At 38.6% G+C, this 19,695-nt stretch overlaps 1 non-coding gene across 1 annotated transcript; it reads left to right on the forward strand.

Annotated features, from left to right (window-relative positions):
- Positions 1-8,462: 8,462 nt before the first annotated feature.
- LOC130938663 (small nucleolar RNA R71) lies at positions 8,463-8,570 on the forward strand. The gene has a single exon (XR_009069821.1). It is a non-coding gene; the product is annotated as a small nucleolar RNA R71 (small nucleolar RNA).
- The last annotated feature ends 11,125 nt before the right edge of the window (positions 8,571-19,695 follow it).

The raw sequence follows: 19,695 nt of genomic DNA on the forward strand, positions 1-19,695 counted from the left end.
CAACCATGTCCTAGCTCTGTCTCTTACAGCAAAAGGGAATAGCATAAGTCTGTAGACCTCAGGGTCAACCCCATTAGTCTTGACAGTGTCACAGATTTGCAAGAATTCAGCTAAGAACTGATGAGGATCTTCCAATGGAAGTCCATGGAACTTGCAATTCTATTGCATTAGAGAAACTAATTGAGGCTTAAGCTCAAAGTTGTTTGCTCCAATGGCAGGGATAGAGATGCTTCTCCCATAGAAGTTGGGAGTAGGTGCAGTAAAGTCACCCAGCACCTTCCTTGCATTATTTGCATTGTTGTTATTTTCGGCTGCCATGAGTTCTTCTTCTTTGAAGATTTCTGTTAGGTCCTCTACAGAGAATTGTGCCTTAGCTTCTCTTAGCTTTCGCTTCAAGGTCCTTTCAGGTTCAGGGTCAGCTTCAACAAGAATTCTTTTGTCTTTGTTCCTGCTCATATAAAAGAGAAGAGAACAAGAAAACGTGGAATCCTCTATGTCACAGTATAGAGATTCCTTGAGGTGTCAGAAGAAGAGAAAAGTAGAAGACAGAAGTGGAAAATTCGAACTTATCAAAGAAGAAAGAGTTCGAATTTTTCATTAAGGAATAGTGTTGGTCCATAAATAGAAGGATGTTAGAAGAAAGGAAGTAATTTTCAAAAATTAAGTAAAAGACTTTGAAAACATTTTGAAAAACACTAATTGATTTTCGAAAATAAAAGTGGGAAAGAAATCAAGTAATTTTTGCAAAAGATTTTGAAATTAGAAATCAAAAAGATTTTATTGAAAACTATTTTGAAAAAGATGAGGTTAAGAAGATATGATTGGTTTTAAAAAAAAATATGTGATTGAGAAGATATGATTTGAAAACAATTTTAAAAAGGGATTTGATTTTAAAAATTTATGACTTGCATAACAAGAAAAGATATGATTCAAACATTAAACCTTTCTCAACAGAAAAGGCAACATACTTGAAATGTTCAATCAAATCATTAATTGTTAGCAAGTATCTTTGAAAAAGGAAAGAAATTGATTTTGAAAACATTTGATTGAAAAGATATGATTTGAAAAAGATTTGATTTTGAAAAACTTTGAAAACTTGAAAAAAAAATTGATTTGAAAACAAAATCCTCCCCCTTGTGCCATCCTGGCGTTAAACGCCCAGAATGGTGCACATTCTGGCATTTAACGCCCAAAACTATACCCTTTTGGGCGTTAAATGCCCAACCAGGTACCCTGGCTGGCGTTTAAACGCCAGTCTGTCCTTCTTCACTGGGCGTTTTGAATGCCCAGCTTTTTCTGTGCAATTCCTCTGCTGTATGTTCTGAATCTTCAATTCTCTGTATTATTGACTTGAGAAGACACAAATTAAAAATATTTTTGGATTTTTAATAATCAAAATGCAACTAAAATCAAATAACAATGCATGCAAGACACCAAACTTAGCAGTTTGTATACTACTGACACTAATGAGAATGCATATGAGACACACAAAACACTCAAGTCAAGAGAATTTAAAGATTAGAGTAAGAAATCATCAATAACATCTTGAAGATCCTTAAGACACATGAATGAATGCATGCAATTGACACCAAACTTGAAATGAGACACTAGACTCAAACAAGAAATTTTTGGATTTTATGATTTTGTAATTTTTTTTTTGTGTTCTTTCGAAAATTAAGTGGAAAAGAAAATAAAGGTATCAAAATTCTTAATGAGAATTCCAGGAATCATGCAATGTTAGTCTAAAGCTTTAGTCTAAAGGAATTAGACATAGCTAGCCAAGCTTCAGCAGGACATTGCATTCAAGAGCTAAATTGATGAGGATCAATCAGCTTTGGTGATGATAAGAAGATCACCTTGAAACACTAGAATTCATTCTTAAGAACTCTGAAGAAAAATACCTAATCTAAGCAACAAGATGAACCGTCAGTTGTCCATACTCGAACAATCCCCGGCAACGGCGCCAAAAACTTGGTGCACGAAATTGTGATCACTACAACTTCGCACAACTAACCAGCAAGTGCACTGGGTCGTCCAAGTAATACCTTACGTGAGTAAGGGTCGATCCCACGGAGATTGTTGGTATGAAGCAAGCTATGGTCACCTTGTAAATCTTAGTCAGGCAAACTCAAATGGGTATGGTGATGAACGAATAAAACATAAAGATAAAGATAGAGGTACTTATGTAATTCATTGGTAGGAACTTCAGATAAGCGTATGAAGATGCCTTCCCTTCCGTCTCTCTGCTTTCCTACTGTCTTCATCCAATCCTTCTTACTCCTTTCCATGGCAAGTTTAAGCAAGGGTTTCACCGTTGTCAGTGGTTACCTCCCATCCTCTCAGTGGAAATGTTCAACGCACCCTGTCACGGCACGGCTATCCATCTGTCGGTTCTCGATCAGGCCGGAATAGAATCCATTGATTCTTTTGCGTCTGTCACTAATGCCCCGCCCTCAGGAGTTTGAAGCACGTCACAGTCATTCAATCATTGAATCCTACTCAGAATACCACAGACAAGGTTAGACCTTCCGGATTCTCTTGAATGCCGCCATCAGTTCTTGCCTATACCACGAAGATTCCGGTTAAAGAACCCAAGAGATAAACATTAGAGCCTTGTTTGCTTGTAGAACAGAGTGGTTGTCAGTCACTTGTTCATAAGTGAGAATGATGATGAGTGTCACATAATCATCACATTCATCATGTTCTTGGGTGCAAATGAATATCTTAGAACAAGAACAAGCGGGATTGAATAGAAGAACAATAGTAATTGCATTAATACTCGAGGTACAGCAGAGCTCCACACCTTAATCTATGGTGTGTAGAAACTCCACCGTTGAAAATACATAAGAACAAAAGTGATCATTGGTTTCGGCCCCAGAGAGGGAACTGGTGTGCAAAATTGTGATCACTACTTTTCACAACTCAAATAATCCCTAGTAATGGCCCCAAAAACTTGGTGCTCAATACCATGGCATAAACACAACTTTGCACAACTAACCAGCAAGTGCACTGGGTCGTCCAAGTAATAAACCTTACGCGAGTAAGGGTCGATCCCACGGAGATTGTTGGTATGAAGCAAGCTATGGTCACCTTGTAAATCTTAGTCAGGCAGACTCAAATGGGTATAGTGATATACGAATAAAGCATAAAGATAAAGATAGAGGTACTTATGTAATTCATTGGTAGGAACTTCAGATAAGCGTATGAAGATGCCTTCCCTTCCGTCTCTCTGCTTTCCTACTGTCTTCATCCAATCCTTCTTACTCCTTTCCATGGCAAGCTTAAGCAAGGGTTTCACCGTTGTCAGTGGCTACCTCCCATCCTCTCAGTGGAAATGTTCAACGCACCCTGTCACGGCACGGCTATCCATCTGTCGGTTCTCAGTCAGGCCGGAATAGAATCCAGTGATTCTTTTGCGTCTGTCACTAACGCCCCGCCTGCTAGGAGTTTGAAGCACGTCACAGTCATTCAATCATTGAATCCTACTCAGAATACCACAGACAAGGTTAGACCTTCCGGATTCTCTTGAATGCCGCCATCAGTTCTAGCCTATACCACGAAGATTCCGGTTAAAGAATCCAAGAGATATTCACCCAATCTAAGGTAGAACGGAGGTGGTTGTCAGTCACACGTTCATAGGTGAGAATGATGATGAGTGTCACGGATCATCGCATTCATCAAGTTGAAGAACAAGTGATATCTTGGACAAAGAACAAGCGGAATTGAATAGAAGAACAATAGTAATTGCATTAATATTCGAGGTACAGCAGAGCTCCACACCTTAATCTATGGTGTGTAGAAACTCCACCGTTGAAAATACATAAGAACAAGAGTGATCATTGGTTTCGGCCCCAGAGAGGGAACCAGAAGAACCAAGATGAAAATACAATAGTAAAAGGTCCTACTTATAGAAAACTAGTAGCCTAGGGTGTACAGAGATGAGTAAATGACATAAAAATCCACTTCCGGGCCCACTTGGTGTGTGCTTGGGCTGAGCAATGAAGCATTTTCGTGTAGAGACTCTTCTTAGAGTTAAACGCTAGCTTTTATGCCAGTTTGGGCGTTTAACTCCCATTTTGGTGCCAGTTCCGGCGTTTAACGCTGGGAAATCTGAAGGTGACTTTGAACGCCGGTTTGGGCCATAAAATCTTGGGCAACGTATGGATTATCATATATTGCTGGAAAGCCCAAGATGTCTACTTTCCAACGCCGTTGAGAGCGCGCCAATTAGGCTTCTGTAGCTCCAGAAAATCCACTTCGAGTGCAGGGAGGTCAGAATCCAACAGCATCTGCAGTCCTTTTCAGTCTCTGAATCAGATTTTTGCTCAGGTCCCTCAATTTCAGCCAGAAAATACCTAAAATTACAGAAAAACACACAAACTCATAGTAAAGTCCAGAAAAGTGAATTTTAACTAAAAACTAATAAAAATATACTAAAAACTAACCAAATCCTACTAAAAACATACTAAAAACAATGCCAAAAATCGTATAAATTATCCGCTCATCACAACACCAAACTTAAATTGTTGCTTGTCCTCAAGCAACTGAAAATCAAATAAGATAAAAAGAAGAGAATATACTATAGACTCCAAATTATCAATGAAACTTAGCTACATATTAGATGAGCGGGACTAGTAGCTTTTTGCCTCCGAACAGTTTTGGCATCTCACTTTATCCTTTGAAATTCAGAATGATTGGCTTCTTTAGGAACTCAGAATCCAGATAGTGTTATTGATTCTCCTAGTTAAGTATGATGATTCTTGAACACAGCTACTTATTGAGTCTTGGCCGTGGCCCAAAGCACTCTGTCTTCCAGTATTACCACCGGATACATACATGCCACAGACACATAATTGGGTGAACCTTTTTAGATTGTGACTCAGCTTTGCTAAAGTCCCCAATTAGAGGTGTCCAGGGTTCTTAAGCACACTCTTTTTGCCTTGGATCACAACTTTATTTCTTTCTTTTTCTTTTCTTTTTCTTTCTCCCCTTTTTTTTCGTTTTTCTCATTCTTTTTTTTTTTTGTATTCACTGCTTTTTCTTGCTTCAAGAATCATTTTTATGATTTTTCAGATCCTCAGTAACATGTCTCCTTTTTCATCATTCTTTCAAGAGCCAACATTCATGAACCACAAATTCAAAAGACATATGCACTGTTCAAGCATACATTCAGAAAACAAAAAGTATTGCCACCACATCAAACTAATTAAGCTAGTTTTAAAGATGAATTCGAAATCCTGTACTTCTTGTTCTTTTGTGATTAAAAACAATTTTTATTTAAGAAAGGTGATAGATTCATAGGACATTCATAACTTTAGGGCATAGATACTAAGACACTAATGATCATAAGACACAAACATGGACAAACATAAGCATGAAAATTCGAAAAATAAGAAAATAAAGAACAAGGAGATTAAAGAACGGGTCCACCTCAGTGATGGCGGCTTGTTCTTCCTTTTGAAGGTCTTATGGAGTGCTTGAGCTCCTCAATGTCTCTTCCTTGTCTTTGTTGCTCCTCTCTCATGATTCTTTGATCTTCTCTAATTTCATGGAGGAGAATGGAGTGTTCTTGGTGCTCCACCCTTAGTTGTCCCATGTTGGAACTCAATTCTCCTAGGGAGGTGTTCAGTTGCTCCCAATAGTCTTGTGGAGGAAAGTGCATCCCTTGAGGCATCTCAGGGATCTCCTGATGAGAGGGGTCTCTTGTTTGCTCCATCCTTTTCTTAGTGATGGGCTTGAGGTCATGCCTTCTCAGTTGAACCGACTTTCCTCTTGAATCTCTCTTCCATTGAGCGCCCTCTTCACAAATGTCTGTGAGGACTTGGTCCAACCTTTGATCAAAGTTGACCCTTTTTGAGTTTGAAAGGGACCTCATGGATCACCTTCTTCATGGCCACAACTTCATAGAAGTGGTCTTGATGCACCCATGAGATGAATCTCTCCATCTCCCATGACTCGGAGGTGGAAGCTTTTGCCTTCCCTTTCCTCTTTCTAGAGGTTTCTCTGGCCTTGGATGCCATAAATGGTTATGGAAAAACAAAAAGCACTGCTTTTACCACACCAAACTTAAAAGGTTTGCTCATCCTCGAGCAAAAGAAGAAAGAAAAGAGTAGAAGAAGAAGAAATGAGGAAGAAGGGAATGGCTTTTGTGTTCGGCCAAAGAGGGGGAGAAGTGGTTTGAATTTGAATGGTAAGGTAGGTGGGGTTTTATGAAGGATGGATGTGAGTGGTGAAGGGTTTTTGGGGAAGAGGTATTGAGGTGATTGGTGAATGGGTGAAGAAGAAAGAGGGTGGTGGGGTAGGTGGGGATCCTGTGGGGTCCACAGATCCTGTGGTGTCAAGGAAAAGTCATCCCTGCACCAAATGGCATGCAAAATCACGTTTTGAGCCAATTCTGGCGTTAAACGCCAGGCTGGTGCCCATTTCTGGCGTTTAACGCCAGGTTCTTGCCCTTTCCTGGCATTTAACGCCAGTCTGGTGCCCCTTTCTGGCGTTAAACGCCCAGAATGGTGCCAGACTGGGCGTTAAACGCCCATCTGCTAACCTTACTGGCGTTTAAACTCCAGTAGGTTCCTCCTCCAGGGTGTGCTATTTTTCTTCCTGTTTTTCATTCTGTTTTTTGCTTTTTCAATTGATTTTGTGACTTCTCATGATCATCAACCTACAAAATAAAATAAAATAACAAAGGAAAATATATAAAATATAGCATTGGGTTGCCTCCCAACAAGCGCTTCTTTAATGTCAGTAGCTTGACAGAGGGCTCTCATGGAGCCTCACATTTTCTCAGAGCAATGTTGGAACCTCCCAACACCAAACTTAGAGTTTGAATGTGGGGGTTCAACACCAAACTTAGAGTTTGGTTGTGGCCTCCCAACACCAAACTTAGAGTGTGACTGTGGGGGCTCTGTTTGACTCTGATTTGAGAGAAGCTCTTCATGCTTCCTCTCCATGGTGACAGAGGGATATCCTTGAGCCTTAAACACAAAGGATTCTTCATTCACTCGAATGATCAGTTCGCCTCTATCAACATCAATCACAGCCTTTGCTGTGGCTAGGAAGGGTCTGCCAAGGATGATGGTTTCATCCATGCACTTCCCAGTCTCTAGGACTATGAAATCAGCAGGGATGTAATGGTTTTCAATCTTCACCAAAACATCCTCTACAAGTCCATGAGCTTGTTTTCTTGAGTTGTCTGCCATCTCTAATGAGATTCTTACAGCTTGCACCTCAAAGATCCCTAGCTTCTCCATTACAGAGAGAGGCACGAGGTTTACACTTGACCCTAAGTCACACAGAGCCTTCTTGAAGGTCATGGTGCCTATGGTACAAGGTATTGAAAACTTCCCAGGATCTTGTCTCTTTTGAGGTAATTTCTGCCTAGACAAGTCATCCAGTTCTTTGGTGAGCAAAGGGGGTTCATTCTCCCAAGTCTCATTTCCAAATAACTTGTCATTTAGCTTCATGATTGCTCCAAGGTATTTAGCAACTTGCTCTTCAGTGACATACTCATCCTCTTCAGAGGAAGAATACTCATCAGAGCTCATGAAAGGCAGAAGTAAATCCAATGGAATCTCTATGGTCTCATTTTGAGCCTCAGATTCCCATGGTTCCTCATTAGGGAACTCATTGGAGGTCAGTGCACGCCCATTGAGGTCTTCCTCAGTGGCGTTCACTTCCTCTCCTTCCTCTCCAAATTCGGCCATGTTGATGGCCTTGCACTCTCCTTTTGGATTTTCTTCTGTATTGCTTGGGAGAGTACTAGGAGGGAGTTCAGTAACTTTCTTGCTCAGCTGTTCCACTTGTCCCTCCAAATTCCTAATGGAGGACCTTGTTTCAGTCATGAAACTTTGAGTGGTTTTGATTAGATCAGAGACCATGGTTGCTAAGTCAGAGTGGTTCTGCTTAGAATTCTCTGTCTGTTGCTGAGAAGATGATGGAAAAGGCTTGCCATTGCTAAACCTGTTTCTTCCACCATTATTGTTGTTGAAACCTTGTTGAGGTCTCTGTTGATCCATCCATGAGAAATTTGGATGATTTCTCCATGAAGAATTATAGGTGTTTCCATAGGGTTCTCCTAGGTAGTTCACCTCTTCCATTGAAGGGTTCTCAGGATCATACGCTTCTTCTTCAGATGAAGCATCCTTAGTACTGCTTGGTGCATTTTGCATTCCAGACAGACTTTGAGAAATCAAATTGACTTGTTGAGTCAATATTTTATTCTGAGCCAATATGGCATTCAGAGTATCAATCTCAAGAACTCCTTTCTTCTGATTAGTCCCATTGTTCACAGGATTCCTTTCAGAAGTGTACATGAATTGGTTATTTGCAACCATTTCAATCAGCTCTTGAGCTTCTGTAGGCGTCTTCTTCGGATGAAGAGATCCTCCAGCAGAGCTATCCAAAGACATCTTGGATAGTTCAGAGAGACCATCATAGAAAATACCTATGATGCTCCATTCAGAAAGCATGTCTGAGGGACACTTTCTGATCAATTGTTTGTATCTTTCCCAAGCTTCATAGAGGGATTCTCCATCCTTCTGTCTGAAGGTTTGGACTTCCACTCTAAGCTTACTCAATTTTTGAGGTGGAAAGAACTTTGCCAAGAAGGCATTGACTAGCTTTTCCCAAGAGTCCAAGCTTTCTTTAGGTTGAGAGTCCAACCATGTCCTAGCTCTGTCTCTTACAGCAAAAGGGAATAGCATAAGTCTGTAGACCTCAGGGTCAACCCCATTAGTCTTGACAGTGTCACAGATTTGCAAGAACTCAGCCAAAAACTGATGAGGATCTTCCAATGGAAGTCCATGGAACTTGCAATTCTGTTGCATTAGAGAAACTGATTGAGGCTTAAGCTCAAAGTTGTTTGCTCCAATGGCAGGGATAGAGATGCTTCTCCCATAGAAGTTGGGAGTAGGTGCAGTAAAGTCACCCAGCACCTTCCTTGCATTGTTGGCATTATTGTTGTTTTCGGCTGCCATTTCTTCTTCTTCTCTGAAGGTTTCTGTTAGGTCCTTGGAGAGTTGTGCCTTAGCTTCTCTTAGCTTTCGCTTCAAGGTCCTTTCAGGTTTAGGATCAGCCTCAACAAGAATACTTTTGTTTTTGCTCCTGCTCATATGAAAGAGAAAAGAACAAGAAAATGTGGAATCCTCTATGTCACAGTATAGAGATTCCTTTAGGTGTCAGAGGAAAAGAAAAGTAGAAGACAGAAGTAGAAAATTCAAACTTATCAAAGAAGATGAAGTTCGAATTTTGCATTAAGGAATAGTGTTAGTCCATAAATAGAAGGATGTGAGAAGAAGGGAAGTAATTTTCAAAAATTAAGTAAAAGATTTTGAAAACATTTTGAAAAACACTAATTAATTTTCGAAAATAAGAGTGGGAAAGAAATCAAGTGATTTTTGAAAAAGATTTTGAAATTAGAAGTCAAAAAGATTTGATTGAAAACTATTTTGAAAAAGATGAGGTTAAGAAGATATGATTGGTTTTAAAAAATATGTGATTGAGAAGATATGATTTGAAAACTATTTTAAAAAGATTTGATTTTAAAAATTAATAACTTGGCTATCAAGAAAAGATATGATTCAAACATTAAACCTTTCTCAACAGAAAAGGCAACATACTTGAAATGTTCAATCAAATCATTAATTGTTAGCAAGTATCTTTGAAAAAGGAAAGAAATTGATTTTGAAAACATTTGATTGAAAAGATATGATTTGAAAAAGATTTGATTTTGAAAAATTTTGAAAACTTGAAAAAAAATTTGATTTGAAAACAAAATCCTCCCCCTTGTGCCATCCTGGCGTTAAACGCCCAGAATGGTGCACATTCTGGCGTTTAACGCCCAAAACTATACCCTTTTGGGCGTTAAACGCCCAACCAGGTACCCTGGCTGGCGTTTAAACGCCAGTCTGTCCTTCTTCACTGGGCGTTTTGAACGCCCAGCTTTTTCTGTGCAATTCTTCTGCTGTATGTTCTGAATCTTCAATTCTCTGTATTATTGACTTGAGAAGACACAAATTAAAAATATTTTTGGATTTTTTTAATAATCAAAATGCAACTAAAATCAAATAACAATGCATGCAAGACACCAAACTTAGCAGTTTGTATACTACTGACACTGACAAAATGAGAATGCATATGGAGAACAACAAAACACTCAAGTCAAGAGAATTCAAAGATCAGAGTAAGAAATAATCAAGAATTACTTGAAGATCCTTAAGACACATGAATGAATGCATGCAATTGACACCAAACTTAAGATGAGACACTAGACTCACACAAGAAACATAAAATATTTTTGGTTTTTATGATTTTGTAATTTTTTTTTTGTGTTTTTTCGAAAATTATATGGAAAAGAAAATAAAGGTATCAAAATTCTTAATGAGAATTCCAGGAATCATGCAATGTTAGTCTAAAGCTTTAGTCTAAAGAAATTAGACATGGCTAGCCAAGCTTCAGCAGGACATTGCATTCAAGAGCTAAATTGATGAGAATCAATCAGCTTTGGTGATGATAAGAACATCACCTTGAAACACTAGAATTCATTCTTAAGAACTCTGAAGAAAAATACCTAATCTAAGCAACAAGATGAACCGTCAGTTGTCCATACACGAAACAATCCCCGGCAACGGCGCCAAAAACTTGGTGTGCGAAATTGTGATCACTACTTTTCACAACTCAAATAATCCCTAGTAATGGCCCCAAAAACTTGGTGCTCAATACCATGGCATAAACACAACTTTGCACAACTAACCAGCAAGTGCACTGGGTCGTCCAAGTAATAAACCTTACGCGAGTAAGGGTCGATCCCACGGAGATTGTTGGTATGAAGCAAGCTATGGTCACCTTGTAAATCTTAGTCAGGCAGACTCAAATGGGTATAGTGATATACGAATAAAGCATAAAGATAAAGATAGAGGTACTTATGTAATTCATTGGTAGGAACTTCAGATAAGCGTATGAAGATGCCTTCCCTTCTGTCTCTCTGCTTTCCTACTGTCTTCATCCAATCCTTCTTACTCCTTTCCATGGCAAGCTTAAGCAAGGGTTTCACCGTTGTCAGTGGCTACCTCCCATCCTCTCAGTGGAAATGTTCAACGCACCCTGTCACGGCACGGCTATCCATCTGTCGGTTCTCGGTCAGGCCGGAATAGAATCCAGTGATTCTTTTGCGTCTGTCACTAACGCCCCGCCTGCTAGGAGTTTGAAGCACGTCACAGTCATTCAATCATTGAATCCTACTCAGAATACCACAGACAAGGTTAGACCTTCCGGATTCTCTTGAATGCCGCCATCAGTTCTAGCCTATACCACGAAGATTCCGGTTAAAGAATCCAAGAGATATTCACCCAATCTAAGGTAGAACGGAGGTGGTTGTCAGTCACACGTTCATAGGTGAGAATGATGATGAGTGTCACGGATCATCACATTCATCAAGTTGAAGAACAAGTGATATCTTGGACAAAGAACAAGCGGAATTGAATAGAAGAACAATAGTAATTGCATTAATATTCGAGGTACAGCAGAGCTCCACACCTTAATCTATGGTGTGTAGAAACTCCACCGTTGAAAATACATAAGAACAAGAGTGATCATTGGTTTCGGCCCCAGAGAGGGAACCAGAAGAACCAAGATGAAAATACAATAGTAAAAGGTCCTACTTATAGAAAACTAGTAGCCTAGGGTGTACAGAGATGAGTAAATGACATAAAAATCCACTTCCGGGCCCACTTGGTGTGTGCTTGGGCTGAGCAATGAAGCATTTTCGTGTAGAGACTCTTCTTGGAGTTAAACGCCAGCTTTTATGCCAGTTTGGGCGTTTAACTCCCATTTTGGTGCCAGTTCCGGCGTTTAACGCTGGGAAATCTGAAGGTGACTTTGAACGCCGGTTTGGGCCATCAAATCTTGGGCAAAGTATGGACTATCATATATTGCTGGAAAGCCCAGGATGTCTACTTTCCAACGCCGTTGAGAGCGCGCCAATTGGGCTTCTGTTGCTCCAGAAAATCCACTTCGAGTGCAGGGAGGTCAGAATCCAACAGCATCTGCAGTCCTTTTCAGTCTCTGAATCAGATTTTTGCTCAGGTCCCTCAATTTCAGCCAGAAAATACCTGAAATCACAGAAAAACACACAAACTCATAGTAAAGTCCAGAAAAGTGAATTTTAACTAAAAACTAATAAAAATATACTAAAAACTAACCAAATCCTACTAAAAACATACTAAAAACAATGCCAAAAAGCGTATAAATTATCCGCTCATCAGGAACCAGAAGAACCAAGATGAAAATACAATAGTAAAAGGTCCTTTATATAGAGAACTAGTAGCCTAGGGTGTACAGAGATGAGTAAATGACATAAAAATCCACTTCCGGGCCCACTTGGTGTGTGCTTGGGCTGAGCAATGAAGCATTTTCGTGTAGAGACTCTTCTTGGAATTAAACGCCAGCTTTTATGCCAGTTTGGGCGTTTAACTCCCATTTTGGTGCCAGTTCCGGCGTTTAACGCTGGGAATTCTGAGGGTGACTTTGAACGCCGGTTTGGGCCATCAAATCTTGGGCAAAGTATGGACTATCATATATTGCTGGAAAGCCCAGGATATCTACTTTCCAACGCCGTTGAGAGCGCGCCAATTGGGCTTCTGTAGCTCCAGAAAATCCACTTCGAGTGCAGGGAGGTCAGAATCCAACAGCATCTGCAGTCCTTTTCAGTCTCTGAATCAGATTTTTGCTCAGGTCCCTCAATTTCAGCCAGAAAATACCTGAAATCACAGAAAAACACACAAACTCATAGTAAAGTCCAGAAAAGTGAATTTTAACTAAAAAATAATAAAAAGTATACTAAAAACTAACTAAAACTACTAAAAACATACTAAAAACAATGCCAAAAAGCGTATAAATTATCCGCTCATCACCAGTCCATAAGCATTTTTCATGGACTTGTCTACCATCTATAGTGAAATTTTTGCAATTTTTACCTCAAAAATTCCCAACCTCTCTATTACAAAGAGAGGCATGAGGTTTATACATGACCCTAGGTCACACAGAGCCTTATCAAAGATCATGGTACCTATGGTGCAAGGAATTAAGAAGCGTCCAGGATCTGGCTTCTTCTGAAATAACCTCTGCTAAGCCAAGGCATTGAGTTCCTTGGTGAGCACTGGAAGTTCTTCTTCCAATGTCTCTGTGCCAAACAACTTGGCATTCAGCTTCATCAGAAGTCATAGGTACTGACCAACTTGCTCTTTCCTAGTTTCCTCTTCCTCATCAGAGGAGGAGTATTCTTCAGATTCTATAATCTTCAACCAAGCATTCAAGGGAACTTCAATGGGCTCCTCATGAATCTTGGGTTCCACCAGTTCTTTAGCCAGAAAGTTCTCAGTCAGCTTAGGGTACCCAACAACTCCTATTATGGCATTCAATGGCAGGACTTATGTTTCTTTGGGCATTGAACGCCTTGCTTGTGTCCCTTTACTGGCGTTCAATGCCAGATTTTGTGCCTTTGTGGGTGTTGAGCGCCTAGTAACGATCTCCTTACTGGCATTCAACGCCATTGATGGTGCTTCTATGGGCGTTGAACGCCCAGTAAGGTCTCCTTTACTAGCATTAAACACCAGTGATGGTGCTTCTTTGGGCGTTGAATACCCAGTAAGCACCTCCTTACTGGTGTTCAACTCCAATGCATCCCCTTCAGATTTGGCCTCAGTTTCTACAGTGATGGCCTTGCACTCTTCTCTTGGATTGACTTTAGTGTTACATGGAAGAGTATTAGGAGGAGTCTTAGGGATCCTCTTACTCAGTTAACTCACTTGTACCTCCAGATTTCTGATGGAGGACCTAGTTTCTGTTATGAAACTATGAATGGTCTTGGAGAGTTCAGAGACTATGGTTGCTAAGTCAGAGTGGCCCTGCTTAGAAGTCTCCATCTGTTGCTGAGAAGGTGGGAATGGTGGTCTGTTGTTAAACCTATTCTGGGTTCCTCCACCTTGATTATTATTGAAGCCTTGTTGAGGCTTTTGTTGATCCTTCCATGAGAAGTTACGATGGTTCTTCCATGAGGAGTTGTAGGTGTTTCCATAGGGTTCTTGGTGCGGAATTTACATCCACAAACTAATCGGCAAGTGCACCGGGTTGTACCAGGTAATACCTCAGGTGAGTGAGGGTCGATCCCACGAGGATTGATGGATCAAGCAACAATAATTGAGTGATTAGCTTAGTCAGACAAACAGAAAATGGTTTTGAAGATTCAAAAGCATAAACAATAAAGTCAAAATATTAGGAAGACAGGCAAGTAAATAAGTTGGGAGAAATAATATGAAGAAGGCAGTTAAGGCTTCAGAGTTATCTTTTTTCCAGATGACTTTTCTTATTAATTTATTTTAATCATGCAAGATTTAATTCATGGCAAACTATATGTGACTAGACCCTAATTCCTTAGACCTTTCTAGTCTCCTCTAAAATTCATCAACCGCCAATTCCTTGGTTAATTAATTCCAATTAGAGGGTGAAGTTTAATTCTAGTTATTATGCCACAAAAATCCTAATTATCCAAATATAAGAGGATTATATGTCACCTATCCCGTTAAATCCAGATAATTAAAATTTAGGAGAAATTGTTTTCAAGCAGTTGTTCAAGTAAAGAGCTTTTCTAAGTTATACAAGAACTCAATTAGAAAGAGGGTCATACTTTCGTTCCACCCAAATTCATAAGATAAAGAATGAAAATAATTCTTAAATTATAAATCAGTACATGAATTAAAATAGAAAAACAATAGAATCAATCCATACAAAAAGACAGAGCTCCTAACCTTAACAGTGGAGGTTTAGTTGCTCATGACTCAGAGAGAAAAAACTAGGATTCAGATAAACTGTAAACTGCAGAATGAAAATTGGAATCGAATCCCCAAAAGAGAAGTTTCTTTTCCCTTTTACATCTAATCTTAATTAATTTAAAATCTAATTTCTAAAACTAAATAATATCTTTTCCTATTTTTAAAATAAAGATTAAAATTTAAATCAGAATTAATTAAATGATCTCGCGTAGCCTGTTGGAGAGGAGTGGGGACCACTTGACTTTAATGGATCCACGCTTAACTTGGCAAAGAGCTACGCCTTACTTGAGTGCCAAAATGGGGCCTAGAAATCGCCCCCAGTGTCTTCTACGTTTTCTGCACGTGGCGCATGTCACGCGTACGTGTCAGTCATGCATACGTGTCGATGGTCTTCTTCGGGTGTCATGCGTACGCATCAGGTACGCGAACGCATCGCTGCACAAATCTCCAAATCACGGGCACGGGTCAGGTACGTGCACGCATCGCCCCTCGCTGGTCATCTTCTTTAATTCTTGTGCTCCTTCCATTTGTGCAAACTTTCTCTCCATCAAATCCAGCTAAATGCTACCAAAAATAAACAGAATTGCACGAGACTCAAAGTAGTATCCATTGTGGCTAAAAGATAATTAATTCTTGATTAAACTTAACAATTTAAATACAAATTCACTAGGAAAAGATAATAAAGATGCTCACGCATTACAACACCAAACTTGAATTGTTGCTTCTCCTCAAGCAACCAAAATAAGTGTACGATTAAGATGTGAATTTGCATGAGAAGTGTGAGTTTAGTCATGCTAAAGTCTATTCTTAAAATGGGGTTTATTCATTGTAATTTTGAACAGTGTTGCCATCTCACTCTCCTTTGAGTCTGAGGAGCGTCAGTGTCATTCGGAATTAGAATCTGGATCATATTACGAATTCTCTAATCTTTATACTCCAGTTTAATCCTTGAACACAACATAATTTTCTTTAATTCATTTTTCTTTGGTGCTTTGCACCTTGAGCCTAGTCATCACTTTAAATGTTTTGTCTCAAGGGTTACTTAACACAGAAACACCACAAGCACTTAATTGGGGAACTCTCTTTAAGTTCTAATTTTTCTTTTAGTTACTCCCAGTCAGTGGTGCTCAAAGACTTTGGTATACTTTGTTAAATGCACTTGGTCTCGACTCTAAGTGTTTTGTCTCGAGGATTATTTGACACAAAAACACCACAAGTATTAGACTAGGGAAAGAACTCTTTGAGCCTTTAATCATGTCTGACCTCCTTAGTCATTGATGCTCAGAGCCTTAGACCTTGCTTTTATAGTTTTTTTTCTTTTGCTGTTTCTTTTGCTTTAAGGATTATTTTTTTTTGTTTATTTCAGAGAAGTCATAATAATTCTCTAAATTCCTATTCCTTATACATCAACATCCTTTGATTTAAATTCAAATATGCACTGTTCATGTCATGCATTCAAAATCACAAATAATACCACCAAATTTAAGTAAATAAGACTACTTTTAAAATTAAACTCAATTTCTCATGCACTATATCTTTTTTTCTTTCTTTTTGATTTCAAGCTCAGTGGGCAATACATGAGAAACCTTTCAACATTAAAGCAAATCAAATAACAAAATAGACAGTAAATTAAATTAGACCCTAGGAATTGAAGATATAACTGATCATGCAATAACAAAATAAACAGAAAAATAGGAATATAACACATTAAGAATAGGAGGAAATATAGAATGAAAGGAACTCAACCACCTCAGTTATCCTAATTGCCATCTCATTCCTCCATGAAGAACATTCATCTCCCTTTGGTGCTAAACAGAAAAGCCATAAGCGAAGCATCAACACCAAACTTAAAGATTTGCTTGTCCTCAAGCAAAGAAGAATTAAAAACAGAGAGGGACATAAAAATAATTAGTATGATAAAATAAGTATAAAAGGATAAAAGAACGAGAGGGAATAAGGATTTAGGAGAGAGAGAGAATGAAAATAGGGCGGCGCGTGAAGTAAGTGATGCGGCGCGATCAACGCGTGCGTGTCAAGCACGCGCACGTGCACGCGTGGTTGGTGACATGGTGAGGGTGACGCGGACGTGTCTGGGACGCGGACTCGTGGGTTGAGTTGTGTGGCTGGCACAGTACCAGCGCGAAACCAACATAACTTTCGGCCATGCACCTATTTACGTCGATTTTTCAAAGCACACGTACGCGTCAGGCACGCGCACGCGTGGGTGGTGCGAGAACCAAAGGGGTGCGTACGCGTCTGGTACACATATGCATGGGTGAGCTGGTGCACAATGCATAGTTCCTTCACAACTCCAGCGCAACTGACGGCCTATTTTCTCTTCTCTCATTTTTTTAAGTGTTCGGTTCCTGTTCTAAAATAGCTGCATGATCAGAACACATGTAAAATGAAAGAAAAGTAGTACAAACTCAATAAAAATCAAATAAATAAGAAAACCACTACTACGGAAAATAACTAAGGATACGAAATTATCGGGTTGCCTCCCGACAAGCGCTTCTTTAATGTCACTAGCTTGACACTTGATTGTTGAATTTTCTTCCTCTTCTTCCAGTTGGTTAAAAGAAAAGTCTCCACGGGGGGAGAGGTGAAAATTTGTGCCCCCTGATATAAATTTCTCCTAACAAGCTTTCTTTTATTGTGGTTAACTTGATTCACCTTGCTTGTTGGGGTAGAGGTTGTACTATTTTTTTTCGAACCTTCTCTTTTTCATGGATATTTTCTTTTGTTTATTTGTCACAATCCCCTTTTTAGTGCTTTCCTTGATTGCCTTCACTTCTTTGATTTCAAAATTTGGGTGTTATGTGATGGTTAGAGTGTACCCTTAATCAAGAACTTCTTGAATTGGTAGTTTAATAAACTCACTCTCTATGCCACTCTCTGCTTCATTGGAGTGTAGATTCCCATAATAGTTTTCATCCCTTAAAACCTCATTTGTTTGTGCATCCTCCTTCTTTATTGGTGCATCTTCCTCCTTTTTTTTTGCATCTTCCTTTTCTTCCATGTGTGAGGGTGGAGAGTTCTCTAATTCACTGGAGTATGAAATCCTTTGATTGATTTCCTCACTTTTTCTATAGGATCTTGTATTATATCTCTTGGGAAGGAATTTTCTTGTTCCTTTTCTTGGGACTTGATAATCAACTGCACATATTTCTCTACATTTTGACACTCGTCTTTATATTATGTATGAATTCTTTCATGAGAAGCTCAAAATCTGATGGTTCTTGATATGAATAAGGAGATGGTCGCTCTTGATATGAATAAGAGGGAGATGATGGCTCTTGATATGAGTAGAAAGATGATGGTTCTTGGTATGAATAGAGAGGTGGTGGTTCTAGATATGAATATGGAGATGGTGGTTCTTGATAGTTGGAACATGAAGCACTGAAATTTCTTTAGTTTTGACTTTGCCAACCAAAATTTGAGTCGTTCCTCCATCCACAATAATAAGAATCACTCCTTAGGTGTGATTAGTAACCCATGTGATCTCTCTCCATTTATTTCTTAGCACAAAACACCAAAAAAAATTAAACGCACCGTGTGGTAAATAGGAAAGCAAATAAGGCATAATAGACATTTTTTTTGAAAAGGAATAAAATAAAGAATATTAAAAATAAAAAAATTCAAAAATAAATGAAAATAAGTGAACTATGAATTCAAAAATTAAACAAAGAAAGATACTAGGATTTTAAAAAAATAAGAGAAAAAAATTTTAAATAAAATAAATCAAAATTTTTTTTTAAGAAATAAGTTAAAAGAAATTAAAGGAAAAATGCTTAATCTAAGAAATCAAACAACCGATAGTTGTCAATCACAGTCAATCTCTGGCAACGGTGCCAAAAACTTGGTGTGGAACTTACATCCACAAACTAACTGGCAAGTGCATCGGGTCGTACCAAGTAATACCTCATGTGAGTGAGGGTCGATCCCATGAGAATTGATGGATCAAGCAATAATAACTGAGTGATTAGCTTAGTCAGAAAAACAGAAAATGGTTTTGAAGATTCAAAAGCATAAATAATAAAGTCAAAATATTAGAAAGACAGGCAAGTAAATAAGTTGGGAGAAACAATATGAAGAAGTCAGTTAAGACTTCAGAGTTATCTATTTTCCGGATTGACTTTTCTTATTAATTTATTTTAATCATGCAATATTTAATTAATGGGCAAACTATATGTGACTAGACCCTAATTCCTTATACCTTTCTAGTCTCCTCTAAAATTCATCAACCGCCAATTCCTTGGTTAATTAATTCTAATTAGAGGGTGAAGTTTAATTCTAGTTATTATGCCACAAAAATCCTAATTATCCAAATATAAGGGGATTATATGTCATGTATCCCGTTAAACCCAGATAATTAGAATTTATGAGAAATTGTTTTCAAGCTGTTGTTCAAGTAAAGAGCTTTTCCAAGTTATACAAGAACTCAATTAGAAAGAGCGTCATACTTTCGTTCCACCCAAATTCATAAGATAAAGAACGAAAATAATTCTTAAATTATAAATCAGTACAAGAATTAAAATAGAAAAATAGTAGAAAATTGGAAAACAGAATCACTAAGAGAGAAAAACTAGGATTCAGATAAACTTTAAACTACGGAATGAAAATTGGAATCGAATCCCCAAAAGAGAAGTTTCTTTTCCCTTTTATATCTAATCCTAATTAATTTAAAATCTAATTTCTAAAACTAAATAATATCTTTTTCTATTTTTAAAATAAAGATTAAAATTTAAATCAGAATTAATTAAATGATCTCGCGTAGCCTGTTGGAGAGGAGTGAGGACCACTTGACTTTATTAGATCCGCGCTTAACTTGGCAAAGAGCTGTGCCTTACTTGAGTGCCAAAATGGGGCC

The sequence above is a fragment of the Arachis stenosperma genome, chromosome 6 (genome assembly GCF_014773155.1).
Source record: "Arachis stenosperma cultivar V10309 chromosome 6, arast.V10309.gnm1.PFL2, whole genome shotgun sequence".
Classification (NCBI taxonomy): Eukaryota; Viridiplantae; Streptophyta; class Magnoliopsida; order Fabales; family Fabaceae; genus Arachis; species Arachis stenosperma.